Genomic DNA, 5725 nt, shown 5'->3' on the forward strand with positions numbered 1-5725 from the left:
CCCTGCCTGGCCCGGGGCCAGCGCGGGACACGGCCGGGGCCGCCGCCCTCTGCTCCCTGCCGTGCTTCCCGTGCGCCCCTGCCCCACGAGAGCCGCCCCCGCCGCCCCGCACGGTCCCGGGTCGGATAGGCTTTGCCCGGTCTGAAAGAGCATCCCGACGCCGGGCTGCATCGGGGATCAGCTAGCTGTTGGATACCAGAGGGGCACGCCAGTGGTTTGCAGTAGTTTGACGATATACTCCTGCCCATCATTCAGCTTTGCTTTTCCAGGTGAAGGGACAGAATGACTTTTGAGTCCTGGCCTCAGTGATTGCTATATCCAGGAGACAGACTAGTGGGAACACTTTAGGAATTGGATGACCAGGCAATGAGCTGACAATGACTTTTATATGTAGGGAGGTGTTACTAAAACCAGGAGCTGGTGTCCCTCCCAACTTCACAAAAACTTCAAGAGTCCCCACACTTGAAAGAGGTTTGCAAGCCAGCTTGGCACAGTCAATGCAATATCGAAGACCTCTGGGGCCATTCCCTAATTATTTATTTACAGGTTGTACCTAGGTGATCGATGTTCCTCTTGTCTGGCACTACACATCGATGAAGCTCTGGAAGAACATCGGAGCTGTGTCACACGGTCCCTGCCCTTCTGTGAAAGAACACATATGGAGAAAAACATTAATTAAATAGCACAGTGTTAGTTTTCATCAGACTGGATGCCTGGCTAACATGGCTCCGAGGCTGATAGGTGCAAAGGGGAGTGCAGCTTCCCTAGTTCTCTGTGAGTAACAGACACCTACATTAGAAACCAGTATGGCTTATGGATGCCAGCAGTCGCAAGCAGAGACTCCTTGCTCTCATACTCAAGGCCCTCACCCCCTCTGCTACTGCCATTTTCAGGATCTGGGGCCAGCTTGTCATCTTGATGCTTTTCCAAGACATCGTGGGCTATTTTTACTGTGGGCACACCAGTACCCATGACCAATTAATCTGTTTTGTTGTAAGAGACCTCATCCACACTCAGATGTCTCCTACCTGCCTGATACCCGTGCCTGTGTACAAGCTTGTGTTTGCTAAGTTTCAGTCAGCCAGGAGGCAAGTCTGGGCTGAAATGTAGCCCCAATATGCTTTAACAGGTAGCCTCTTTTGAGGATCACTGAAGAGCAGCAGATTTTTGTGAATGAAGAAGGCAGGAAGTGTCTGTGTTGCCCACTCACACAGAAAGTTTAGGCAATCATCTCTGCACTTGACAGAAAGGGCTTTCACCTTTTATTTAAGTGCAAATAAGACAGAAATTTTAAAAATCAAACCTGCTGTTGTCTGTCTTCCTAAACTCAGCAAAGGATCAAAAGATGCTTTTTCTTTCTAAATTGCATCTCAGAAAGACACTATTTGGGGACATCTGAAAGGAACATCTTTGATAGTTTCCCATCCTCCCTCTGACCATATGTTTTGGAAACTGAGCAGCTCAGCCATGAACCAATGTATATCTCACTTTATGATGATGCAGTTTGATTGCTGTCAGTGAATTCATTCATATATATGTGTATATATATATAATATGTCTGAAGACATGCCCATATGTGTATTTTCTGTACATTTTTTTCCAGTTTAGAAGAAGAGCCTCTAGAACAGAGATGTTTATGAAATTCTGCAAATGAACTGCCATAGAGCTGACAATACCTATTTTAGCTAAAAAAGTTCATGAAAAATATTAATAACTATACAGTGGACAGAGTACATAATAGCAAATGTCAATTTTAAGAGAGTTTAAATCTAATAGAATCAATATTTTTCAGTGTAGCACCTCTGAGCCATTGTTTATATGACAATGATATTTCTGTTTATAGGATGAAAAATTTCCCACCATTCATGTGACATGAATCATTTACAAACTTTGATGATACTCTAACCAATCTATCTCCTATGAATTACTTTAGAAGCATTATAACACTATATGTATAAACTTTGCCTTTAACCAAATCTACAGTTAAAGTCTGGAAAATTGCAGTAATAAAGCATGGTCTCGTGATTTAAATCTACCAGTGATCTCCCAGGCTTCACAAAAAAATTCTTTTGTTTGACTTACACCAAAAAATGGGATAGAAGTGTAAGTCTTGTTAACCCTTATGCTGGTCATGGTAGAAGAGATCATGCACAAAGTGGATGTGAACACAGTCCCCGGTAGATCATTGTGTTGCTATCGTGTTTATTCACCCATTAAAATTTTCCTACTAGAATATTATTAAATGGTGATTTTTTTAGCTGTTTACATGTCAATAGCATTTGATGTTATTTCCTAAATAATGAATCTGAAGAGGGGGAAAAAATGTTCTTACGTAAAGTATAAAACAGTATGGTGTCCAGTGGGGGCATGCGAAAATGAAATTAAATGGAATGAAAAGGCAATCTAAAGTCTAAGCACAAATTGCATCCAAATTAGTCATTTTGAGGTCTCCACTACATTCCTATCTAGCTTCAGGCAATCAAAAATTGTGTCATCCTCCTCCCACACTGTAAAAGTTCTCGATGCCTTTCTTTGTCTCAGGATTCTGTGGTTTCAAATTAAGTTTCTGGTTATTTTACAAACAAGTCGCTTTAGCCAAGGCTATGTAGACAGAAAATTGTTTCCTTGTGAAAACTCTCAGGAGGTACACTGATATTACCTAAATATATTGAAGATTCAAGTTTTACTGACTAGGATGAAGAAAAGTACCTTGCAAAACCTGTATACTTATTCTTCTATTTCTGTTTTCTTCTTCCTGAAACAAGCATCACATTGTTGTTCTTTCTTGCTCAGGAAGAATTTTAATTTTTCCATTTTCTTTTCCTCAGTGAAGTTTTAAAGGACAGAATAGACAGGAACATAGCTGTGTTGTGTCAATGGAGAAGCTTGGAAAATATAAAATATACATTAATAAACAGTTTGTTATTTATATAGGCCTGCTGCTGTAATAACTGGCACACTAGTAGCTTTACTCAGAATTCCATGGTGTGCATATTGGTGTGGATATAGTGTTTGCAGGGCATCGTCCTGAGGATGTGAGTCATGGAGCTAGCATGACTCAGCACTGGAGAAACCATGTGAAGGTCAATTCTCCCAAGCCCCAATTAGCCAGCCACAAATTCCCCTTTTTTCTCACAGCTGCAACACAGTGCAGGACAAATGGAGCAAATGAAGTGGAGGGGCATAAAGCACTGGTCATGAACCAGCATCTTTTAAATTCATGTACCATTCTGCATAATGGTTAAAAAATATACATATTTAGATAATTTCCAATCAATAGAGTTCAGTTCATGTAATTTGAATGAGTTATGCCAACTTCTGTATTTGTTACTAGTGATCACGTGCAAAATAGTGACATTTCTATGTGTTGCAGACAGCTATACTGATATTTCTTACCTATGGCCCTGAGATTAGCTCAGTTGCCACGAGAATGGTGCTAATAATGCCAAGGTTTTGGGGTCAGTCCCAGGATGGGATTTACTTAAGAGTGGGACTTGATAACCTGTGTGGATTCCTTCCAACTCAGAATATTCTGTGCTTCAAGATTAAGAATATTTTTTGCTAGCTTCAAAACATCATTCTAGTTCTCAGGTTTGTCTAGCCTGAAGTCTCAGTGAAATTCTGTGCCTATTATTACTTTTATTCACCCCTACAATGAGCCACTAAATAGTAAGAAGTCAGCCAGGAATCAGTAAGCTCGGAGATAAATGTAGATGCTGAACCAGCTCGATTTACACCTGTGTTATGATAGATAATTCTCATCAACCCCACTGGATCAACCCCACTCTGGTAAATAGCAATACTTCTTTACACCTCAGCAGATGTCCCAGAGTGTACTATGTCCCAAAGTGTACTTATGGTTCTGGTAATCATATGTTTGGCTGTGAATGGCAAAATCCTGTAAGACATTAGGCTATGTTTAGGACACCAGGGTGTGACCTCACACCCCAGTGAGGTTGCATTCTAGACAACGTTGAGCTTTACAAAGGTGTCACAAATGAGTGTTTTAAGGTCGCTTAAACAATCACTGGCAAAGGAATCAGCAAAACTAGATTTAATATAGAAGTACCAGCACAAGAAGGGGGAGAGATGCACCACCTCAGTAGGAAATGCTAATAAACACAGATTCTGTAGTAATCACACTACTTAGAAGTTATGCTTTAGAAAACTAGCAATGCAAGACATTTACTTAATTATGCTGTCAGCAACCACATCACATTCTTAAACCATCTCTGCAGGAACAGGTTGTATTTTAAGGGACAGAAATTTAACGACCTTATGGCAAACCAATGTTTCTGTATTTTCCATCACTTCTCCAATAAATACACTTTGGTTTACCATAGAGGCCTAGTCAAGATTCTGAAATGAATTCTGCATTGTTACGGTGAGCAGGGACTGGGGCTGGTAAAAGAGAAACTAGAGCTAATGCATGAGAAGAAACAACTGGAAAATAGTAGCTGGAGCCTAGGATTTGCAAAACAGAAGTTTCCACAATCCCTGTTATTTAAGCCGTTGCTTAAAAAAAGCGTGATTGAAAAGCTGTATTTCCACAGTTTAAGTGACAGCTCTTTATAGGTTAATGGTGCTAATGTAGGCACTCCAGGACAGTGATACGAACCCTTAAACTGGCTGTCCACTTTAGGAACCCGGTCTCTTTATGTAATCACTGAGCAGAAACTTCTCCGTGAACATTTAAACTAGGTCTTTATACATCATTAATAATACAAATCTGGAATGAAATTACATAATGTCAATAGCTCTCATGGATGAAATAGGTCTTTACAAGAGGGGTAGTGCATTTGATTTTCAGTTACTAATCATTTACACAGAAGACAAGAGTATTTAAAATGCACAGAATTTTCTAAACTTGGAAAATAGACAGTTCTTTGACTTGTAAGATTTTACAGAAATATTACAGATTTCTATCCATTCAAAAAAGTTTTTCACTGCATAGTGCTATATTAGTTCAATAGGCACTTCTACACCTTTAGACCTTTTTTTAGACCTTAAACTGATAGAGGGCAAGCTAGATACTAGATTAGATATAGATTAGATAATAGGAAGAAATACTTCAGTGTGAGGATAGTGAGGCACTGGAACTAGAGTTGTCCAGAGAAGTTGTGGATGCCCCATTCCTGGAAGGGTTCCAGGCCAGGTTGGATGGAGCTTTGAGTGACCCAGTCTGATGGAAGGTGTCCCTGTCCATGGCAGGAGGGTTGGAACTAGATGGTCTTTAAGGTCCCTTCCAATTCAAACCATTCTGTGATTTTCATGGTACCACACTGAGTATAAAACTCAAGATACAGAATCTGTTCCCACTGTATAATTTTTCATTTAGTTGGATTGTACAAAAAGCTCTCCTGGATAAAGTCACTCTCATTTGCCATGAGAAAAAAAAAAGAAGAAAAGTATGAAAGTAGGATTAATCACAGATAAAAGACTACGTGTAGCAGACTGTAGTACTCTCGTGCACTGTGTGGGAATTTGCTAATTCAACAGCTGTCCTGTAACTGAGGCATTTTGTAAACCACATCATAAATTATTTTCTTCTCTTGTGAACTAATATAATTGGTATTGATCAGCTCAGAATTGAATTTAGAAGTGCTGTAGGCAAAAATTATTTTAAATGTATTTGTACTGGCTAACACTCAAGACATTTTCTGTGATGAGATCATTATCTTACAACAGCTTGATAACATGCAGCTCCAAAAATCTGATTTTGACC

Source organism: Corvus kubaryi, unplaced genomic scaffold (assembly GCF_017639235.1).
Source record: "Corvus kubaryi isolate FWS band 111438036 unplaced genomic scaffold, C.kubaryi_AGA036_p1.0 split3-73, whole genome shotgun sequence".
Taxonomy (NCBI): Eukaryota; Metazoa; Chordata; class Aves; order Passeriformes; family Corvidae; genus Corvus; species Corvus kubaryi.